We start from the raw sequence: 24553 nt of genomic DNA on the forward strand, positions 1-24553 counted from the left end.
TGTGGGAGTGAGGGATGCAGTAAAGAAGGATTAGTGGATCGGAAATGAGATTGGCGTATCCGAAATGAAAAACCTGTCGTTTCCATAGAAACGTTACTCGATTTAGAAGGAAATGTCTTAGATCACATAGTGTTTCATAGCGACGCAATTTTCGTGTGAGTTCGTCAATGAGTGGGAGTGAGGGATGCAGTAAAGAAGGATTAGCGGATCGGAAATGAAATTGTCGTATCCCAAAAGAAAATCCTGTCGTTTCCATAGAAACGTTACTCGATTTAGAAGTAAATACCTTAGAACACATAGTATTTCATAGCGACGCTATTTCCGTGTGAATTCGTCATTGAGTGAGAGTGAGGGATGCAGTAAAGAAGGATTAGTGGATAGGATATGTGATTGACGTATCTCAAAAGAGAATCCTGTCGTTTCCATAGAAACGTTACTCGATTTAGAAGGAGAAGTCTTAGAAAACATAGTATTTCATAGCGACGCAATTTCCGTGTGAATTCGTCAATGTGTGGGAGTGAGGGATGCAGTAAAGGAGGATTAGTGGATCGGAAATGAGATTGTCGTATCCCAAATGAAAATTCTGTCGTTTCCATAGAAACGTTACTCGATTTAGAAGGAAATGTCTTAGAACACATAGTATTTCATAGCGACTCAATATCTGTGTTAATTCGTCAATGTGAGGGAGCTAGGGATGCAATAAAGAAGGAATAGTGCATCGAGAAAGAGATACTCGTATCGCAAACGAAAAGCCAGTCGTTTCCATAGAAACGGTACTCGAATTTGAAGGAGAAGTCATAGAACCCATAGTATTTCATAGCGACGCAATTGCTGTGTTAATTCCTCAATGAGTGGGAGTGAGGGATGCAGTAAAGAAGGATTAGTGGATCGGAAATGAGATTGTCGTATCCCAAAAGAAAATCCTGTCGTTGCCATAGAAACGTTACTCGATTTAGAAGGAAATGTCTTAGAACATATAGTATTTCATAGCGTCCCAATTTCCGTGTGAATTCGTCAATGTGTGGGAATGAGAGATGCAGTAAGGAAGAATTAGTTAATCGGAAATTAGATTGTCGTATCCCAAAAGAAAATCCTGTCGTTTCCATAGAAACGTTACTCGATTTAGAAGGAGAAGTCATAGAACCCATAGTATTTCATAGCGACGCAATTTCCGTGTGAATTCGTCAATCTGTGGGAGTGAGGGATGCAGTAAAGAAGGATTAGTGGATCGGAAATGAGATTGTCGTATCCCAAAAGAAAATCCTGTCGTTGCCATAGAAACGTTACTCGATTTAGAAGGAAATGTCTTAGAACATATAGTATTTCATAGCGTCCCAATTTCCGTGTGAATTCGTCAATGTGTGGGAGTGAGGGATGCAGTAAAGAAGGATTAGTGGATCGGAAATGTGATTGTCGTATCCCAAAAGAAAATCCTGTCGTTTCCATAGAAACGTTACTCGATTTAGAAGGAAATGTCTTAGAACCCATAGTATTTCATAGCGACGCAATTTCCGTGTGAATTCGTCAATCTGTGGGAGTGAGGGATGCAGTAAAGAAGGATTAGTGGATCGGAAATGAGATTGGCGTATCCGAAATGAAAAACCTGTCGTTTCCATAGAAACGTTACTCGATTTAGAAGGAAATGTCTTAGATCACATAGTGTTTCATAGCGACGCAATTTCCGTGCGAATTCGTCAATGAGAGGGAGTGAGGGATGCAGTATAGAAGGATTAGTGGATCGGAAATGAGATTGTCGTATCCCAAAAGAAAATCCTGTCGTTTCCATAGAAATGTTACTCGATTTAGAAGGAAATGTGTTAGAACACATAGTATTTCATAGCGACGAAATTTCCGTTTGAATTCGTCAATGTGTGGGAGTGAGGGATGCAGTAAAGAAGGATTAGTGGATCGGAAAGGTGATTGTCGTATCACAAAGAAAATCCTGTCCTTTCCATAGAAACGTTACTCGATTTAGAAGGAGAAGTCATAGAACCAATAGTATTTCATAGCGACTCAATTTCTGTGATAATTCGTCAATGTGAGGGAGCTAGGGATGCAATAAAGAAAGAATAGTGCATCGAGAAGGAGATACTCGTATCGCAAAAGAGAAGCCAGTCGTTTCCATAGAAACGATACTCGATTTAGAAGGAGAAGTCATAGAACCCATAGTATTTCATTGCGACGCAATTGCTGTGTTAATTCGTCAATGTGTGGGAGTGATGGATGCAGTAAAGAAGGATTAGTGGATCGGAAATGTGATTGTCGTATCCCAAAAGAAAATCCTGTCGTTTCCATAGAAACGTTCCTCGATTTAGAAGGAAATGTCTTAGAACACATAGCATTTCATAGCGACGCTATTTCCGTGTGAATTCGACAATGTGTGGGAGTGAGGGATGCAGTAAAGAAGGATTAGTGGATCGGCAATGTGACTGTCGCATCCCAAAAGAGAATCCTGTCGTTTCCATAGAAACGTTACTCGATTTAGAAGGAGATGTCTTAGAACACATAGTATTTCATAGCGACGCAATTTCCGTGTGAATTCGTCAATGTGTGGGAGTGAGGGATGCAGTAAAGAAGGATTAGTAGATCGGATGTGATTGTCGTATCCCAAAAGAAAATCCTGTCGTTTCCATAGAAACGTTAGTCGATTTAGAAGGAAATGTCTTAGAACACATAGTATATCATAGCGACGCAATTTCCGTGTGAATTCGTCAATGTGTGGGAGTGAGGGATGCAGTAAAGAAGGATTAGTGAGTCGGAAATGTGATTGTCGTATCCCAAAAGAAAATCCTGTCGTTTCCATAGAAACGTTACTCGATTTAGAAGGAGAAGTCATAGAACCCATAGTATTTCATAGCGACGCAATTTCCGTGTGAATTCATCAATGAGTGGGAGTGAGGGATACAGTAAAGATTGATTAGTGGATCGGAAATGAGATTGTCGTATCCCAAAGGAAAATCCGGTCGTTTCCATAGAAACGTTACTCGATTTTGAAGGAGAATCATAGAACCCATTGTATTTCATAGCGACGCAATTGCTGTGTTAATTCGTCAATGAGTGGGAGTGAGGGATGCAGTAAAGTAGGATTAGTGGATCGGAAATAAGATTGTCGTATCCCAAAAGAAAATCCTGACGTTTCCATAGAAACGTTACTCGATTTAGAAGGAAATGTCTTAGAACACATAGTGTTTCATAGCGACGCAATTTTCGTGTGAATTCGTCAATGTGTGGGAGTGAGGGATGCAGTAAAGAAGGATTAGTGGATCGGAAATGGGATTGTCGTAAAAGAGAATACTGTCGTTTCCATAGAATCGTTACTCGATTTAGAAGGAGAAGTCTTAGAACACATAGTATTTCATAGCGACGCAATTTCCGTGTCAATTCGTCAATGTGTGGGAGTGAGCGATGCAGTAAAGAAGGATTAGTAGATCGGATGTGATTGTCGTATCCCAAAAGAAAACCCTGTCGTTTCCATAGAAACGTTACTCGATTTAGAAGGAAATGTCTTAGAACACATAGTATTTCATAGCGACGCAATTTCCGTGTGAATTCGTCAATGAATGGGAGTGAGGGTTGCACTAAAGAAGGATTAGTGGATAGGAAATGTGATTGACGTATCCCAAAAGAGAATCCTGTCGTTTCCATAGAAACGGTACTCGATTTAGAAGGAGAAGTCTTACAACACACAGTATTTCATAGCGACGCAATTTCCGTGTGAATTCGTCAATGAGTGGGAGTGAGGGATGCAGTAAAGAAGGATTAGTGGATCGGAAATGTGATTGTCGTATCCGAAAAGAAAATCCTGTCGTTTCCATAGAAACGTTACTCGATTGAGAAGGAAATGTCTTAGAACACATAGTATTTCATAGTGACGCAATATCCGTGTGAATTCGTCAATGAGTGGGAGTGAGGGATGCAGTAAAGAAGGATTAGTGGATCGGAAATGTGATTGCCGTATCCCAAGAGAAAATCTTGTCGCCTCCATAGAAACGTTACTCGATTTAGAAGGAAATGTCTTAGAACACATAGTATTTCATAGCTACGCAATTTCCGTGTGAATTCGTCAATGTGTGGGAGTGAGGGATGCAGTAAAGAAGGATTAGTGGATCGGAAATGAGATTGTCGTATCCCAAAAGAAAATCCTGTCGTTTCCATAGAAACGTTACTCGATTTAGAAGGAGAAGTCATAGAACCAATAGCATTTGATAGCAACTCAATTTCTGTGATAATTCGTCAATGTGAGGGAGCTAGGGATGCAATAAAGAAAGAATAGTGCATCGAGAAGGAGATACTCGAATCGCAAAAGAAAAGCCAGTCGTTTCCATAGAAACGATACTCGATTTAGAAGGAGAAGTCATAGAACCCATAGTATGTCATAGCGACGCAATTTCCGTGTCAATTCGTCAATGTGTGGGAGTGAGGGATGCAGTAAAGAAGGATTAGTGGATCGGAAATGTGATTGTCGTATCCCAAAAGAAAATCCTGTCGTTTCCATAGAAACGTTACTCGATTTAGAAGGAAAAGTCTTAGAACCCATAGTACTTCATAGCGACGCAATTTCCGTGTGAATTCGTCAATGTGTGGGAGTGAGGGATGCAGTAAAGAAGGATTAGTGGATCGGAAATGAGATTGTCGTATCCGAAATGAAAAACCTGTCGTTTCCATAGAAACGTTACTCGATTTAAAAGGAAATGTCTTAGATCACACAGTGTTTCATAGCGACGCAATTTTCGTGTGAGTTCGTCAATGAGTGGGAGTGAGGGATGCAGTAAAGAAGGATTAGCGGATCGGAAATGAAATTGTCGTATCCCAAAAAGAAAATCCTGTCGTTTCCATAGAAACGTTACTCGATTTAGAAGGAAATGTCTTAGAACACATAGTATTTCATAGCGACGCAATTTCCGTGTGAATTCGTCAATGAGTGAGAGTGAGGGATGCAGTAAAGAAGGATTAGTGGATAGGAAATGTGATTGACGTATCCCAAAAGAGAATCCTGTCGTTTCCATAGAAACGTTACTCGATTTAGAAGGAGAAGTCTTAGAACACATAGTATTTCATAGCGACGCAATTTCCGTGTGAATTCGTCAATGTGTGGGAGTGAGGGATGCAGTAAAGGAGGATTAGTGGATCGGAAATGAGATTGTCGTATCCCAAATGAAAATTCCGTCGTTTCCATATAAACGTTACTCGATTTACTAGGAGAAGCCATAGAACCCATAGCATTTCATAGCGACGCAATATCCGCGTGAATTCGTCAATGTGTGGGAGTGAGGGATGCAGTAAAGAAGGATTAGTGGATCGGAAATGAGATTGTCGTATCCCAGAAGAAAATCCTTTCGTTTCCATAGAAACGTTACTCGATTTAGAAGGAAATGTCTTAGAACACATAGTATTTCATAGCGACTCAATATCTGTGTTAATTCGTCAATGTGAGGGAGCTAGGGATGCAATAAAGAAGGAATAGTGCATCGAGAAAGAGATACTCGTATCGCAAACGAAAAGCCAGTCGTTTCCATAGAAACGGTACTCGATTTTGAAGGAGAAGTCATAGAACCCATAGTATTTCATAGCGACGCAATTGCTGTGTTAATTCGTCAATGAGTGGGAGTGAGGGATGCAGTAAAGAAGAATTAGTTAATCGGAAATTAGATTGTCGTATCCCAAAAGAAAATCCTGTCGTTTCCATAGAAACGTTACTCGATTTAGAAGGAGAAGTCATAGAACCCATAGTATTTCATAGCGACGCAATTTCCGTGTGAATTCGTCAATGAGAGGGAGTGAGGGATGCAGTATAGAAGGATTAGTGGATCGGAAATGAGTTTGTCGTATCCCAAAAGAAAATCCTGTCGTTTCCATAGGAATGTTACTCGATTTAGAAGGAAATGTGTTAGAACACATAGTATTTCATAGCGACGCAATTTCCGTGTGAATTCGTCAATGTGTGGTAGTGAGGGATGATGTAAAGAAGGATTAGTGGATCGGAAAGGTGATTGTCGTATCCCAAAAGAACATCCTGTCGTCTCCATAGAAGCGTTACTCGATTTAGAAGGAAATGTCTTCGAACACATAGTATTTCATAGCGACGCCATTTCCGTGTGAATTCGTCAATGAGTGGGAGTGAGGGATGCAGTAATGAAGGATTAGTGGATCGGAAATGTGATTGTCGTATCCCAAAAGAAAATCCTAACGTTTCCATAGAAACGAAACTCGATTTAGAAGGAAATGTCTTAGAACACATAGTATATAATAGCGACGCAATTTCCGTGTGAATTCGTCAATGTGTGGGAGTGAGGGATGCAGTAAAGAAGGGTTAGTGGATCGGAAATGTGATTGTCGTATCCCAAAAGAAAATCTTGTCGTTTCCATAGAAGCGTTACTCGATTTAGAAGGAAATGTCTTAGAACACACAGTATTTCATAGCGACGCAATTTCCGTGTGAATTCGTCAATGTGTGGGAGTGAGGGATGCAGTAATGAAGGATTAGTGGATCGGAAATGAGATTGTCGTATCACAAAGAAAATCCTGTCGTTTCCATACAAACGTTACTCGATTTAGAAGGGGAAGTCATAGAACCAATAGTATTTCATAGCGACTCAATTTCTGTGATAATTCGTCAATGTGAGGGAGCTAGGGATGCAATAAAGAAAGAATAGTGCATCGAGAAGGAGATACTCGCATCGCAAAAGAGAAGCCAGTCGTTTCCATAGAAACGATACTCGATTTAGAAGGAGAAGTCATAGATCCCATAGTATTTCATTGCGACGCAATTGCTGTGTTAATTCGTCAATGTGTGGGAGTGAGGGATGCAGTAAAGAAGGATTAGTGGATCGGAAATGTGATTGTCGTATCCCAAAAGAAAATCCTGTCGTTTCCATAGAAACGTTACTCGATTTAGAAGGAAATGTCTTAGAACACATAGTATTTCATAGCGACGCAATTTCCGTGTGAATTCGTCAATGTGTGGGAGTGAGGGATGCAGTAAAGAAGGATTAGTGTATCGGAAATGTGATTGTCGTATCCCAAAAGAAAAACCTGTCGTTTCCATAGAAACGTTACTCGATTTAGAAGGAAATGTCTTAGAACACATAATATTTCATAGCGACGCAATTTTCGTGTGAGTTCGTCAATGAGTGGGAGTGAGTGATGCAATAAAGAAGGATTAGTGGATCGGAAATGAAATTGTCGTATCCCAAAAGAAAATCCTGTCGTTTCCATAGAAACGTTACTCGATTTAGAAGGAAATGTCTTGGAACACATAGCATTTCATAGCGAGGCTATTTCCGTGTGAATTCGACAATGTGTGGGAGTGAGGGATGCAGTAAAGAAGGATTAGTGGATGGGCAATGTGATTGTCGCATCCCAAAAGAGAATCCTGTCGTTTCCATAGAAACGTTACTCGATTTAGAAGGAGAAGTCTTAGAACACATAGTATTTCATAGCGACGCAATTTCCGTGTGAATTCGTCAATGTGTGGGAGTGAGGGATGCAGTAAAGAAGGATTAGTAGATCGGATGTGATTGTCGTATCCCAAAAGAAAATCCTGTCGTTTCCATAGAAACGTTAGTCGATTTAGAAGGAAATGTCTTAGAACACATAGTATATCATAGCGACGCAATTTCCGTGTGAATTCGTCAATGTGTGGGAGTGAGGGATGCAGTAAAGAAGGATTAGTGAGTCGGAAATGTGATTGTCGTATCCCAAAAGAAAATCCTGTCGTTTCCATAGAAACGTTACTCGATTTAGAAGGAGAAGTCATAGAACCCATAGTATTTCATAGCGACGCAATTTCCGTGTGAATTCGTCAATGAGTGGGAGTGAGGGATACAGTAAAGATTGATTAGTGGATCGGAAATGAGATTGTCGTATCCCAAAGGAAAATCCGGTCGTTTCCATAGAAACGTTACTCGATTTAGAAGGAAATGTCTTGGAACAAATAGTATTTGATAGCGATGCAATTTCCGTGTGAATTCGTAAATGAGTGGGAGTGAGGGATGCAGTAAAGAAGGATTAGTGGATCGGAAACGTGATTGTCGTATCATAAAAGAAAATCTTGTCGTTTCCATAGAAACGTTACTCGATTTAGAAGGAAATTTCTTAGAACACATAGTATTTCATAGCGACGCAATTTTCGTGTGAGTTCGTCAATGAGTGGGAGTGAGGGATGCAGTAAAGAAGGATTAGCGGATCGGAAATGAAATTGTCGTATCCCAAAAGAAAATCCTGTCGTTTCCATAGAAACGTTACTCGATTTAGAAGGAAATGTCTTAGAACACATAGTATTTCATAGCGACGCAATTTCCGTGTGAATTCGTCAATGAGTGAGAGTGAGGGATGCGGTAAAGAAGGATTAGTGGATAGGAAATGTGATTGACGTATCCCAAAAGAGAATCCTGTCGTTTCCATAGAAACGTTACTCGATTTAGAAGGAGAAGTCTTAGAACACATAGTATTTCATAGCGACGCAATTTCCGTGTGAATTCGTCAATGTGTGGGAGTGAGGGATGCAGTAAAGGAGGATTAGTGGATCGGAAATGAGATTGTCGTATCCCAAATGAAAATTCTGTCGTTTCCATAGAAACGTTACTCGATTTACTAGGAGAAGCCATAGAACCCATAGTATTTCATAGCGACGCAATATCCGCGTGAATTTGTCAATGTGTGGGAGTGAGGGATGCAGTAAAGAAGGATTAGTGGATCGGAAATGAGATTGTCGTATCCCAGAAGAAAATCCTGTCGTTTCCATAGAAACGTTACTCGATTTAGAAGGAAATGTCTTAGAACACATAGTATTTCATAGCGACCCAATATCTGTGTTAATTCGTCAATGTGAGGGAGCTAGGGATGCAATAAAGAAGGATTAGTGCATCGAGAAAGAGATACTCGTATCGCAAACGAAAAGCCAGTCGTTTCCATAGAAACGGTACTCGATTTAGAAGGAGAAGTCATAGAACCCATAGTATTTCATAGCGACGCAATTTCCGTGTGAATTCGTCAATGAGAGGGAGTGAGGGATGCAGTATAGAAGGATTAGTGGATCGGAAATGAGTTTGTCGTATCCCAAAAGAAAATCCTGTCGTTTCCATAGGAATGTTACTCGATTTAGAAGGAAATGTGTTAGAACACATAGTATTTCATAGCGACGCAATTTCCGTGTGAATTCGTCAATGTGTGGTAGTGAGGGATGATGTAAAGAAGGATTAGTGGATCGGAAAGGTGATTGTCGTATCCCAAAAGAACATCCTGTCGTCTCCATAGAAGCGTTACTCGATTTAGAAGGAAATGTCTTCGAACACATAGTATTTCATAGCGACGCCATTTCCGTGTGAATTCGTCAATGAGTGGGAGTGAGGGATGCAGTAATGAAGGATTAGTGGATCGGAAATGTGATTGTCGTATCCCAAAAGAAAATCCTAACGTTTCCATAGAAACGAAACTCGATTTAGAAGGAAATGTCTTAGAACACATAGTATATAATAGCGACGCAATTTCCGTGTGAATTCGTCAATGTGTGGGAGTGAGGGATGCAGTAAAGAAGGGTTAGTGGATCGGAAATGTGATTGTCGTATCCCAAAAGAAAATCTTGTCGTTTCCATAGAAGCGTTACTCGATTTAGAAGGAAATGTCTTAGAACACACAGTATTTCATAGCGACGCAATTTCCGTGTGAATTCGTCAATGTGTGGGAGTGAGGGATGCAGTAATGAAGGATTAGTGGATCGGAAATGAGATTGTCGTATCACAAAGAAAATCCTGTCGTTTCCATACAAACGTTACTCGATTTAGAAGGGGAAGTCATAGAACCAATAGTATTTCATAGCGACTCAATTTCTGTGATAATTCGTCAATGTGAGGGAGCTAGGGATGCAATAAAGAAAGAATAGTGCATCGAGAAGGAGATACTCGTATCGCAAAAGAGAAGCCAGTCGTTTCCATAGAAACGATACTCGATTTAGAAGGAGAAGTCATAGATCCCATAGTATTTCATTGCGACGCAATTGCTGTGTTAATTCGTCAATGTGTGGGAGTGAGGGATGCAGTAAAGAAGGATTAGTGGATCGGAAATGTGATTGTCGTATCCCAAAAGAAAATCCTGTCGTTTCCATAGAAACGTTACTCGATTTAGAAGGAAATGTCTTAGAACACATAGTATTTCATAGCGACGCAATTTCCGTGTGAATTCGTCAATGTGTGGGAGTGAGGGATGCAGTAAAGAAGGATTAGTGTATCGGAAATGTGATTGTCGTATCCCAAAAGAAAAACCTGTCGTTTCCATAGAAACGTTACTCGATTTAGAAGGAAATGTCTTAGAACACATAATATTTCATAGCGACGCAATTTTCGTGTGAGTTCGTCAATGAGTGGGAGTGAGTGATGCAATAAAGAAGGATTAGTGGATCGGAAATGAAATTGTCGTATCCCAAAAGAAAATCCTGTCGTTTCCATAGAAACGTTACTCGATTTAGAAGGAAATGTCTTGGAACACATAGCATTTCATAGCGAGGCTATTTCCGTGTGAATTCGACAATGTGTGGGAGTGAGGGATGCAGTAAAGAAGGATTAGTGGATGGGCAATGTGATTGTCGCATCCCAAAAGAGAATCCTGTCGTTTCCATAGAAACGTTACTCGATTTAGAAGGAGAAGTCTTAGAACACATAGTATTTCATAGCGACGCAATTTCCGTGTGAATTCGTCAATGTGTGGGAGTGAGGGATGCAGTAAAGAAGGATTAGTAGATCGGATGTGATTGTCGTATCCCAAAAGAAAATCCTGTCGTTTCCATAGAAACGTTAGTCGATTTAGAAGGAAATGTCTTAGAACACATAGTATATCATAGCGACGCAATTTCCGTGTGAATTCGTCAATGTGTGGGAGTGAGGGATGCAGTAAAGAAGGATTAGTGAGTCGGAAATGTGATTGTCGTATCCCAAAAGAAAATCCTGTCGTTTCCATAGAAACGTTACTCGATTTAGAAGGAGAAGTCATAGAACCCATAGTATTTCATAGCGACGCAATTTCCGTGTGAATTCGTCAATGAGTGGGAGTGAGGGATACAGTAAAGATTGATTAGTGGATCGGAAATGAGATTGTCGTATCCCAAAGGAAAATCCGGTCGTTTCCATAGAAACGTTACTCGATTTAGAAGGAAATGTCTTGGAACAAATAGTATTTGATAGCGATGCAATTTCCGTGTGAATTCGTAAATGAGTGGGAGTGAGGGATGCAGTAAAGAAGGATTAGTGGATCGGAAACGTGATTGTCGTATCATAAAAGAAAATCTTGTCGTTTCCATAGAAACGTTACTCGATTTAGAAGGAAATTTCTTAGAACACATAGTATTTCATAGCGACGCAATTTTCGTGTGAGTTCGTCAATGAGTGGGAGTGAGGGATGCAGTAAAGAAGGATTAGCGGATCGGAAATGAAATTGTCGTATCCCAAAAGAAAATCCTGTCGTTTCCATAGAAACGTTACTCGATTTAGAAGGAAATGTCTTAGAACACATAGTATTTCATAGCGACGCAATTTCCGTGTGAATTCGTCAATGAGTGAGAGTGAGGGATGCGGTAAAGAAGGATTAGTGGATAGGAAATGTGATTGACGTATCCCAAAAGAGAATCCTGTCGTTTCCATAGAAACGTTACTCGATTTAGAAGGAGAAGTCTTAGAACACATAGTATTTCATAGCGACGCAATTTCCGTGTGAATTCGTCAATGTGTGGGAGTGAGGGATGCAGTAAAGGAGGATTAGTGGATCGGAAATGAGATTGTCGTATCCCAAATGAAAATTCTGTCGTTTCCATAGAAACGTTACTCGATTTACTAGGAGAAGCCATAGAACCCATAGTATTTCATAGCGACGCAATATCCGCGTGAATTTGTCAATGTGTGGGAGTGAGGGATGCAGTAAAGAAGGATTAGTGGATCGGAAATGAGATTGTCGTATCCCAGAAGAAAATCCTGTCGTTTCCATAGAAACGTTACTCGATTTAGAAGGAAATGTCTTAGAACACATAGTATTTCATAGCGACCCAATATCTGTGTTAATTCGTCAATGTGAGGGAGCTAGGGATGCAATAAAGAAGGATTAGTGCATCGAGAAAGAGATACTCGTATCGCAAACGAAAAGCCAGTCGTTTCCATAGAAACGGTACTCGATTTTGAAGGAGAAGTCATAGAACCTATAGTATTTCATAGCGACGCCATTGCTGTGTTAATTCGTCAATGAGTGGGAGTGAGGGATGCAGTAAAGAAGGATTAGTGGATCGGAAATGAGATTGTCGTATCCCAAAAGAAAATCCTGTCGTTTCCATAGAAACGTTACTCGATTTAGAAGGAAATGTCTTAGAACACATAGTATTTCATAGCGTCCCAATTTCCGTGTGAATTCGTCAATGTGTGGGAGTGAGAGATGCAGTAAAGAAGAATTAGTTAATCGGAAATTAGATTGTCGTATCCCAAAAGAAAATCCTGTCGTTTCCATAGAAACGTTACTCGATTTAGAAGGAGAAGTCATAGAACCCATAGTATTTCATAGCGACGCAATTTCCGTGTGAATTCGTCAATGAGAGGGAGTGAGTGATGCAGTATAAAAGGATTAGTGGATCGGAAATGAGTTTGTCGTATCCCAAAAGAAAATCCTGTCGTTTCCATAGAAATGTTACTCGATTTAGAAGGATATGTGTTAGAACACATAGTATTTCATAGCGACGCAATTTCCGTGTGAATTCGTCAATGTGTGGGAGTGAGGGATGCAGTAAAGAAGGATTAGTGGATCGGAAAGGTGATTGTCGGATCCCAAAAGAAAATCCTGTCGTTTCCATAGAAACGTTATTTAATTTAGAAGGAAATGTCTTCGAACACATAGTATTTCATAGCGATGCTATTTCCGTGTGAATTCGTCAATGAGTGGGAGTAAGGGATGCAGTAAAGAAGGATTAGTGGATCGGAAACGTGATTGTCGTATCCCAAAAGAAAATCCTGTCGTTTCCATAGAAACGATACTCGATTTAGAAGGAAATGTCTTAGAACACATAGTATATCATAGCGACGCAATTTCCGTGTGAATTCGTCAATGTGTGGGAGTGAGGGATGCAGTAAAGAAGGGTTAGTGGATCGGAAATGTGATTGTCGTATCCCAAAAGAAAATCTTGTCGTTTCCATAGAAGCGTTACTCGATTTAGAAGGAAATGTCTTAGAACACACAGTATTTCATAGCGACGCAATTTCCGTGTGAATTCGTCAATGTGTGGGAGTGAGGGATGCAGTAAAGAAGGGTTAGTGGATCGGAAATGTGATTGTCGTATCCCAAAAGAAAATCTTGTCGTTTCCATAGAAGCGTTACTCGATTTAGAAGGAAATGTCTTAGAACACACAGTATTTCATAGCGACGCAATTTCCGTGTGATTTCGTCAATGTGTGGGAGTGAGGGATGCAGTAAAGAAGGATTAGTGAGTCGGAAATGTGATTGTCGTATCCCAAAAGAAAATCCTGTCGTTTCCATAGAAACGTTACTCGATTTAGAAGGAGAAGTCATAGAACCAATAGCATTTCATAGCGACGCAATTTCCGTGTGAATTCGTCAATGAGTGGGAGTGAGGGATACAGTAAAGATTGATTAGTGGATCGGAAATGAGATTGTCGTATCCCAAAGGAAAATCCGGTCGTTTCCATAGAAACGTTACTCGATTTAGAAGGAAATGTCTTGGAACAAATAGTATTTGATAGCGACGCAATTTCCGTGTGAATTCGTAAATGAGTGGGAGTGAGGGATGCAGTAAAGAAGGATTAGTGGATCGGAAATGAGATTGTCGTATGCCTAAAGAAAATTCTGTCGTCTGCATAGAATCGTTACTCGATTTAGAAGGAGAAGCCATAGAACCCATAGTATTTCTTAGCGACGCAATTTCCGCGTGATTTCGTCAATGTGTGGGAGTGAGGGATGCAGTAAAGAAGGATTAGTGGATCGGAAATGAGATTGTCGTATCCCAATAGAAAATCCTGTCTTTTCCATAGAAACGTTACTCGATTTTGAAGGAGAAGTCATAGAACCCATAGTATTTCATAGCGACGCAATTGCTGTGTTAATTCGTCAATGAGTGGGAGTGAGGGATGCAGTAAAGAAGGATTAGTGGATCGGAAATAAGATTGTCGTATCCCAAAAGAAAATCCTGACGTTTCCATAGAAACGTTACTCGATTTAGAAGGAAATGTCTTAGAACACATAGTATTTCATAGCGTCGCAATTTCCGTGTGAATTCGTCAATGTGTGGGAGTGAGGGATGCAGTAAAGAAGGATTAGTGGATCGGAAATGTGATTGTCGTATCCCAAAAGAAAATCCTGTCGTTTCCATAGAAAAGTTACTCGATTTAGAAGGAAATGTCTTAGAACACATAGTATTTCATAGCGACGCAATTTCCGTGTGAATTTGTCAATGAGTGGGAGTGAGGGACGACGTAAAGAAGGGTTAGTGGACCGGAAATGAGATTGTCGTATCCCAAAAGAAAATCCTGTCGTTTCCATAGTAACGTTACTTGATTTAGAAGGACAAGTCATAGAACACATAGTATTTCATAGTGACGCAATTTCCGTGTGAATTCGTCAATGTGTGGGAGTGAGGGATGCAGTAAAGAAGGATTAGTGGATCGGAAACGTGACTGTCGTATCCCAAAAGAAAATCTTGTCGTTTCCATAGAAACGTTACTCGATTTAGAAGGAAATGTCTTAGTACACATAGTATTTCATAGCGACGCAATTTCCGTCTGAATTCGTCAATGTATGGGAGTGAGGGATGCAGTAAAGAAGGATTAGTGGATCGGAAATGAGATTGTCGTATCCCAAAAGAAAATCCTGTCGCTTCCATCGAAACGTTACTCGATTTAGAAGGAGAAGTCATAGAACCATTAAGTATTTCATAGCGACTCAATTTCTGTGATAATTCGTCAATGTGACGGAGCTAGGGATGCAATAAAGAAAGAATAGTGCATCGAGAAGGAGATACTCGTATCGCAAAAGAAATGCCAGTCGTTTCCAGAGAAACGTTACTCGATTTAGAGGGAAATGTCTTAGAACACATAGTATTTCATAGCGACTCAATTTCTGTGATAATTCGTCAATGTGAGGGAGCTAGGGATGCAATAAAGAAGGATTAGTGCATCGAGAAGGAGATACTCGTATCGCAAAAGAAATGCCAGTCGTTTCCAGAGAAACGGTACTCGATTTTGAAGGAGAAGTCATAGAACCCATAGTATTTCATAGCGACGCAATTCCTGTGTTAATTCGTCAATGAGTGGGAGTGAGGGATGCAGTAAAGAAGGATTAGTGGATCGGAAATGAGATTGTCGTATCCCAAAAGAAAATCCAGTCGTTTCCACAGAAACGTTACTCGATTTAGAAGGAGAAATCATAGAACCCATAGAATTTCAAGCGACGCAATTTCCGTGTGAATTCGTCAATGAGTGGGAGTGAGGGATGCAGTAAAGAAGGATTAGTGCATCGGAAATGTGATTGTCGTATCCCAAAAGAAAATCCTGTCGTTTCCATAGAAACGTTACTCGATTTAGAAGGAAATGTCTTAGAACACATAGTATTTCATAGCGGCGCAATTTCCGTGTGAATTCGTCAATGAGTGATAGTGAGGGATGCAGTAAAGAAGGATTAGTGGATCGGAAATGAGATTGTCGTATCCCAAAAGAAAATCCTGTCGTTTCCATCGAAAGGTTACTCCTTTTAGAAGGAGAAGTCATAAAACCCATAGTATTTCATAGCGACGCAATTTCCGTGTGAATTCGTCAATGAGTGGGAGTGAGGAATGCAGTAAAGAAGGATTAGTGGATCGGAAATGAGATTGTCGTATCCCAAAAGAAAATCCTGTCGTTTCCATAGAAACGTTACTCGATTTAGTAGGAAATGTCTTAGAACACATAGTATTTCATAGCGACGCAATTTCCGTGTGAATTCGTCAATGTGTGGGAGTGAGGGATGCAGTAATGAAGGATTAGTGGACCGGAAACGTGATTGTCGTATCCCAAAAGAAAATCCTGTCGTTTCCATAGAAACGTTACTCGATTTAGAAGGAGAAGTCATAGAACCCATGGTATTTCATAGCGACGCAATTTCTGTGTTAATTCGTCAATGTGAGGGAGCTAGGGATGCAACAAAGAAGGAATAGTGCATCGAGAAGGAGATACTCGTATCGCAAAAGAAAAGCCAGTCGTTTCCATAGCAACGATACTCGATTTAGAAGCAGAAGTCATAGAACCCATAGTATTTCATTCTGACGCAATTTCTGTATGAATTCATCAATGTGTGGGAGTGAGGGATGCAGTAAAGAAGGATTAGTGGATCGGAAATGAGATTGTCGTATCCCAAAAGAACATCCTGTCGTTTCCATAGAAACGTTCCTCAATTTAGAAGGAAATGTCTTAGAGCACATAGTATTTCATAGCGACGCAATTTCCGTGTGAATTCGTCAATGAGTGGGAGTGAGGGATGCAGTAAAGATGGATTAGTGGATCGGAAATGTGATTGTCGTATCCCAAAAGAAAATCCTGTCGTTTCCGTAGAAACGTTACTCGATTTGGAAAGAGATGTCATAGAACACATAGTATTTCATAGCGACGCAATTTCCGCGTGAATCCGTCAATGTGTGGGAGTGAGGGATGCAGTAAAGAAGGATTAGTGGATCGGAAATGTGATTGTCGTATCCCAAAAGAAAATCCTGTCGTTTCCATAGAACACATACTCGATTTAGAAGGAGAAGTCATAGATCCCATAGTATTTCATAGCGACGCAATTTCCGTGTGAATTCGTCAATGTGTGGGAGTGAGGGATGCAGTAAAGAAGGATTAGTGGATCGGAAATGAGATTGTCGTATCCCAAAAGAAAATCCTGTCGTTTCCATAGAAACGTTACTCGATTTAGAAGGAAATGTCTTAGAACCCATAGTATTTCATAGCGACGCAATAACCGTGTGAATTCCTCAATGAGTGGGAGTGAGGGATGCAGTAAAGAAGGATTAGTGCATCGGAAATGAGATTGTCGTATCCCAAAAGAAAATCCTGTCGTTTCCATAGAAACGATACTCGATTTAGAAGGATAAGTCATAGGACCCATAGTATTTCATAGCGTCGCAATGAATGTGTTAATTCGTCAATGTGAGGGAGCTAGGGATGCAATAAACAAGGAATAGTGCATCGGGAAGGAGATACTCATATCGCAAAAGAAAATACTGCCAATTCCATAGAAACGTTACTCGATTTAGAAGGAAATGTCTTAGAACACATAGTATTTCATAGCGACGTAATTTCCGTGTGAATTCGTCAATGTGTGGGAGTGAGGGATGCAGTACAGAAGGATTAGTGTATCGGAAATGAGATTGTCGTATCCCAAAAGAAAATCCTGTCGTTTCTATAAAAATGTTACTCGATTTAGAAGGAGAAGTCATAAAACCCATAATAGTTCATAGCGACGCAATTTCCGTGTGAATTCGTCAATGAGTGGGAGTGAGGGATGCAGTAAAGAAGGATTAGTGGATCGGAAATGAGATTGTCGTATCCCAAAAAAAAAAATCCTGTCGTTTCCATAGAAACGTTACTCGATTTAGAAGGAAATGTCTTAGAACACATAGTATTTCATGGCGACGCAATTTCCGTGTGAATTCGTCAATGTGTGGGAGTGAGGGATGCAGTAATAAAGGATTAGTTGATCAGAAATGTAATTGTCGTATCCCAAAAGAAAATCCTGTCGTTTCCATAGAAACGTTACTCGATTTAGAAGGAAATGTCTTAGAACACATAGTATTTCATAGCGACGCAATTTCCGTGTGAATTCGTCAATGTGTGGGAGTGAGGGATGCAGTAAAGAAGGATTAGTGGATCGGAAATGTGATTGTCGTATCCCAAAAGAAAATCCTGTCGTTTCCATAGAAACGTTACTCGATTTAGAAGGAGAAGTCATAGAACTTATAGTATTTCATAGCGACGCAATTTCTGTGTTAATTCGTCAATGTGAGGGAGCTAGAGATGCAATAAAGAAGGAATAGTGCATCGAGAAGGAGATACTCGTATCGCAAAAGAAAAGCCAGTCGTTTCCATAGCAACGATTCTCGATTTAGAAGGAGAAGTCATAGAACTCATAGTATTTCATTCCGACGCAATTTCCGTGTGAATTCGTCAATGTGTGGGAGTGAGGGATGCAGTAAAGAAGGATTAGTGGATCGGAAATAAGATTGTCGTATTCCAAAAGAAAATCCTGTAGTTTCCATAGAAACGTTACTCGATTTAGAAGGAGAAGTCATAGAACCCATAGAATCTCATAGCGACGCAATTTCCGTGTGAATTCGTCAATGTGTGGGAGAGAGGGATGCAGTAAAGAAGGATTAGTGGATCGGAAATGAGATTGTCGTATCCCAAAAGAAAATCCTGCCGTTTCCATAGAAACGGTACTCGATTTAGAAGGAAATGTCTTAGAACACATAGTATTTCATAGCGACGCAATTTCCGTGTGAATTCGTCAATGTGTGGGAGTGAGGGATGCAGTAAAGAAGGATCAGTGGATCGGTAATGAGATTGTCGTATCCCAAAAGATAATCCTGTCGTTTCCATAGAAACGTTACTCGATTTAGAGGGAAATGTCTTAGAACACATAGTATTTCATAGCGACGCAATTTCCGTGTGAATTCGTCAATGTGTGGGAGTGAGGGATGCAGTAAAGAAGGATTAGTGGATCGGAAATGAGATTGTCGTTTCCCAAAAGAAAATCCTGTCGTTTCCGTAAAAACGTTACTCGATTTGGAAAGAGAAGTCATAGAACACATAGTATTTCATAGCGACGCAATTTCCGCGTGAATCCGTCAATGTGTGGGAGTGAGGGATGCAGTAAAGAAGGATTAGTGGATCGGAAATGTGATTGTCGTATCCCAAAAGAAAATCCTGTCGTTTCCATAGAAAACATACTCGATTTAGAAGGAGAAGTCATAGATCCCATAGTATTTCATAGCGACGCAATTTCCGTGTGAATTCGTCAATGTGTGGGAGTGAGGGATGCAGTAAAGAAGGATTAGTGGATCGGAAATGAGATTGTCGTATCCCAAAAGAAAATCCTGTCGTTTCCATAGAAACGTTACTCGATTTAGTAGGAAATGTCTTAGAACACATAGTATTTCATAGCGACGCAATTTCCGTGTGAATTCGTCAATGTGTGGGAGTGAGGGATGCAGTAATGAAGGATTAGTGGACCGGAAATGTGATTGTCGTATCCCAAAAGAAAATCCTGTCGTTTCCATAGAAACGTTACTCGATTTAGAAGGAGAAGTCATAGAACCCATGGTATTTCATAGCGACGCAATTTCTGTGTTAATTCGTCAATGTGAGGGAGCTAGGGATGCAACAAAGAAGGAATAGTGCATCGAGAAGGAGATACTCGTATCGCAAAAGAAAAGCCAGTCGTTTCCATAGCAACGATACTCGATTTAGAAGCAGAAGTCATAGAACCCATAGTATTTCATTCTGACGCAATTTCTGTATGAATTCATCAATGTGTGGGAGTGAGGGATGCAGTAAAGAAGGATTAGTGGATCGGAAATGAGATTGTCGTATCCCAAAAGAACATCCTGTCGTTTCCATAGAAACGTTCCTCAATTTAGAAGGAAATGTCTTAGAGCACATAGTATTTCATAGCGACGCAATTTCCGTGTGAATTCGTCAATGAGTGGGAGTGAGGGATGCAGTAAAGATGGATTAGTGGATCGGAAATGTGATTGTCGTATCCCAAAAGAAAATCCTCTCGTTTCCATAGAAACGTTACTCGATTTAGAAGGAGAAGTCTTAGAACACATAGTATTACATAGCGACGCAATTTCCGTGTGAATTCGTCAATGTGTGGGAGTGAGGGATGCAGTAAAGAAGGATTAGTGGATCGGAAATGAGATTGTCGTATCCCAAAAGAAAATCCTGTCGTTTCCGTAGAAACGTTACTCGATTTGGAAAGAGATGTCATAGAACACATAGTATTTCATAGCGACGCAATTTCCGCGTGAATCCGTCAATGTGTGGGAGTGAGGGATGCAGTAAAGAAGGATTAGTGGATCGGAAATGTGATTGTCGTATCCCAAAAGAAAATCCTGTCGTTTCCATAGAACACATACTCGATTTAGAAGGAGAAGTCATAGATCCCATAGTATTTCATAGCGACGCAATTTCCGTGTGAATTCGTCAATGTGTGGGAGTGAGGGATGCAGTAAAGAAGGATTAGTGGATCGGAAATGAGATTGTCGTATCCCAAAAGAAAATCCTGTCGTTTCCATAGAAACGTTACTCGATTTAGAAGGAAATGTCTTAGAACCCATAGTATTTCATAGCGACGCAATAACCGTGTGAATTCCTCAATGAGTGGGAGTGAGGGATGCAGTAAAGAAGGATTAGTGCATCGGAAATGAGATTGTCGTATCCCAAAAGAAAATCCTGTCGTTTCCATAGAAACGTTACTCGATTTAGAAGGATAAGTCATAGGACCCATAGTATTTCATAGCGTCGCAATGAATGTGTTAATTCGTCAATGTGAGGGAGCTAGGGATGCAATAAACAAGGAATAGTGCATCGGGAAGGAGATACTCGTATCGCAAAAGAAAATACTGCCAATTCCATAGAAACGTTACTCGATTTAGAAGGAAATGTCTTAGAACACATAGTATTTCATAGCGACGTAATTTCCGTGTGAATTCGTCAATGTGTGGGAGTGAGGGATGCAGTACAGAAGGATTAGTGTATCGGAAATGAGATTGTCGTATCCCAAAAGAAAATCCTGTCGTTTCTATAAAAATGTTACTCGATTTAGAAGGAGAAGTCATAAAACCCATAATAGTTCATAGCGACGCAATTTCCGTGTGAATTCGTCAATGAGTGGGAGTGAGGGATGCAGTAAAGAAGGATTAGTGGATCGGAAATGAGATTGTCGTATCCCAAAAAAAAAAATCCTGTCGTTTCCATAGAAACGTTACTCGATTTAGAAGGAAATGTCTTAGAACACATAGTATTTCATGGCGACGCAATTTCCGTGTGAATTCGTCAATGTGTGGGAGTGAGGGATGCAGTAATGAAGGATTAGTTGATCAGAAATGTGATTGTCGTATCCCAAAAGAAAATCCTGTCGTTTCCATAGAAACGTTACTCGATTTAGAAGGAAATGTCTTAGAACACATAGTATTTCATAGCGACGCAATTTCCGTGTGAATTCGTCAATGTGTGGGAGTGAGGGATGCAGTAAAGAAGGATTAGTGGATCGGAAATGTGATTGTCGTATCCCAAAAGAAAATCCTGTCGTTTCCATAGAAACGTTACTCGATTTAGAAGGAGAAGTCATAGAACCCATAGTATTTCATAGCGACGCAATTTCTGTGTTAATTCGTCAATGTGAGGGAGCTAGGGATGCAATAAAGAAGGAATAGTGCATCGAGAAGGAGATACTCGTATCGCAAAAGAAAAGCCAGTCGTTTCCATAGCAACGATACTCGATTTAGAAGGAGAAGTCATAGAACTCATAGTATTTCATTCCGACGCAATTTCCGTGTGAATTCGTCAATGTGTGGGAGTGAGGGATGCAGTAAAGAAGGATTAGTGGATCGGAAATAAGATTGTCGTATTCCAAAAGAAAATCCTGTCGTTTCCATAGAAACGTTACTCGATTTAGAAGGAGAAGTCATAGAACCCATAGAATCTCATAGCGACTTAATTTCCGTGTGAATTCGTCAATGTGTGGGAGAGAGGGATGCAGTAAAGAAGGATTAGTGGATCGGAAATGAGATTGTCGTATCCCAAAAGAAAATCCTGCCGTTTCCATAGAAACGGTACTCGATTTAGAAGGAAATGTCTTAGAACACATAGTATTTCATAGCGACGCAATTTCCGTGTGAATTCGTCAATGTGTGGGAGTGAGGGATGCAGTAATGAAGGATCAGTGGATCGGTAATGAGATTGTCGTATCCCAAAAGATAATCCTGTCGTTTCCATAGAAACGTTACTCGATTTAGAGGGAAATGTCTTAGAACACATAGTATTTCATAGCGACGCAATTTCCGTGTGAATTCGTCAATGAGTGGGAGTGCGGGATGCAGTAAAGAAGGATTAGTGGATCGGAAATGAGATTGTCGTATCCCAAAAGAAAATCAAGTCGTTTCCATAGAAACGTTACTCGATTTAGAAGGAGAAGTCATAGAACACATAGTACTTCATAGCGACGCAATTTCCGTGTGAATTCGTCATTGTGTGGGAGTGAGAGATGCAGTAAAGAAGAAATAGTGGATCGGAAATGAGATTGTCGTATCCCAAAAAAAAAATCCTGTCGTTTCCATAGAAACGTTACTCGATTTAGAAGGAAATTTCTTAGAACACATAGTATTACATAGCGACGCAATTTCCGTGTGAATTCGTCAATGTGTGGGAGTGAGGGATGCAGTAAAGAAGGATTAGTGGATCGGAAATGAGATTGTCGTTTCCCAAAAGAAAATCCTGTCGTTTCCGTAGAAACGTTACTCGATTTGGAAAGAGATGTCATAGAACACATAGTATTTCATAGCGACGCAATTTCCGCGTGAATCCGTCAATGTGTGGGAGTGAGGGATGCAGTAAAGAAGGATTAGTGGATCGGAAATGTGATTGTCGTATCCCAAAAGAAAATCCTGTCGTTTCCATAGAAAACATACTCGATTTAGAAGGAGAAGTCATAGATCCCATAGTATTTCATAGCGACGCAATTTCCGTGTGAATTCGTCAATGTGTGGGAGTGAGGGATGCAGTAAAGAAGGATTAGTGGATCGGAAATGAGATTGTCGTATCCCAAAGGAAAATCCTGTCGTTTCCATTGAAACGTTACTCGATTTAGAAGGAAATGTCTTAGAACCCATAGTATTTCATAGCGTCGCATTAACCGTGTGAATTCGTCAATGGGTGGGAGTGAGGGATGCAGTAAAGAAGGATTAGTGCATCGGAAATGAGATTGTCGTATCCCAAAAGAAAATCCTGTCGTTTCCATAGAAACGTTACTCGATTTAGAAGGATAAGTCATAGGACCCATTGTATTTCATAGCGTCGCAATGTCTGTGTTAATTCGTCAATGTGAGGGAGCTAGGGATGCAATAAACAAGGAATAGTGCATCGGGAAGGAGATACTCGTATCGCAAAAGAAAATACTGCCAATTCCATAGAAACGTTACTCGATTTAGAAGGAAATGTCTTAGAACACACAGTATTTCATAGGGACGTAATTTCCGTGTGAATTCGTCAATGTGTGGGAGTGAGGGATGCAGTAAAGAAGGATTAGTGTATCGGAAATGAGATTGTCGTATCCCAAAAGAAAATCCTGTCGTTTCTATAGAAATGTTACTCGATTTAGAAGGAGAAGTCATAAAACCCATAATAGTTCATAGCGACGCAATTTCCGTGTGAATTCGTCAATGAGTGGGAGTGAGGGATGCAGTAAAGAAGGATTAGTGGATCGGAAATGAGATTGTCGTATCCCAAAAAAAAAAATCCTGTCGTTTCCATAGAAACGTTACTCGATTTAGAAGGAAATGTCTTAGAACACATAGTATTTCATGGCGACGCAATTTCCGTGTGAATTCGTCAATGTGTGGGAGTGAGGGATGCAGTAATGAGGGATTAGTTGATCGGAAATGTGATTGTCGTATCCCAAAAGTAAATCCTGTCGTTTCCATAGAAACGTTACTCGATTTAGAAGGAAATGTCTTAGAACACATAGTATTTCATAGCGACGCAATTTCCGTGTGAATTCGTCAATGTGTGGGAGTGAGGGATGCAGTAAAGAAGGATTAGTGGATCGGAAATGTGATTGTCGTATCCCAAAAGAAAATCCTGTCGTTTCCATAGAAACGTTACTCGATTTAGAAGGAGAAGTCATAGAACCCATAATATTTCATAGCGACGCAATTTCTGTGTTAATTCGTCAATGTGAGGGAGCTAGGGATGCAATAAAGAAGGAATAGTGCATCGAGAAGGAGATACTCGTATCGCAAAAGAAAAGCCAGTCGTTTCCATGGCAACGATACTCGATTTACAAGGAGAAGTCATAGAACCCATAGTATTTCATTCCGACGCAATTTCTGTGTGAATTCGTCAATGTGTGGGAGTGAGGGATGCAGTAAAGAAGGATTAGTGGATCGGAAATAAGATTGTCGTGTTCCAAAAGATAATCCTGTCGTTTCCATAGAAACGTTACTCGATTTAGAAGGAGAAGTCATAGAACCCATAGAATCTCATAGCGACGCAATTTCCGTGTGAATTCGTCAATGTGTGGGAGAGAGGGATGCAGTAAAGAAGGATTAGTGGATCGGAAATGAGATTGTCGTATCCCAAAAGAAAATCCTGTCGTTTCCATAGAAACGTTACTCGATTTAGAAGGAAATGTCTTAGAACACATAGTATTTCATAGCGACGCAATTTCCGTGTGAATTCGTCAATGTGTGGGTGTGAGGGATGCAGTAAAGAAGGGTCAGTGGATCGGTAATGAGATTGTCGTATCCCAAAAGATAATCCTGTCGTTT

Source organism: Schistocerca americana, chromosome 5 (genome assembly GCF_021461395.2).
Source record: "Schistocerca americana isolate TAMUIC-IGC-003095 chromosome 5, iqSchAmer2.1, whole genome shotgun sequence".
Lineage (NCBI taxonomy): Eukaryota > Metazoa > Arthropoda > Insecta > Orthoptera > Acrididae > Schistocerca > Schistocerca americana.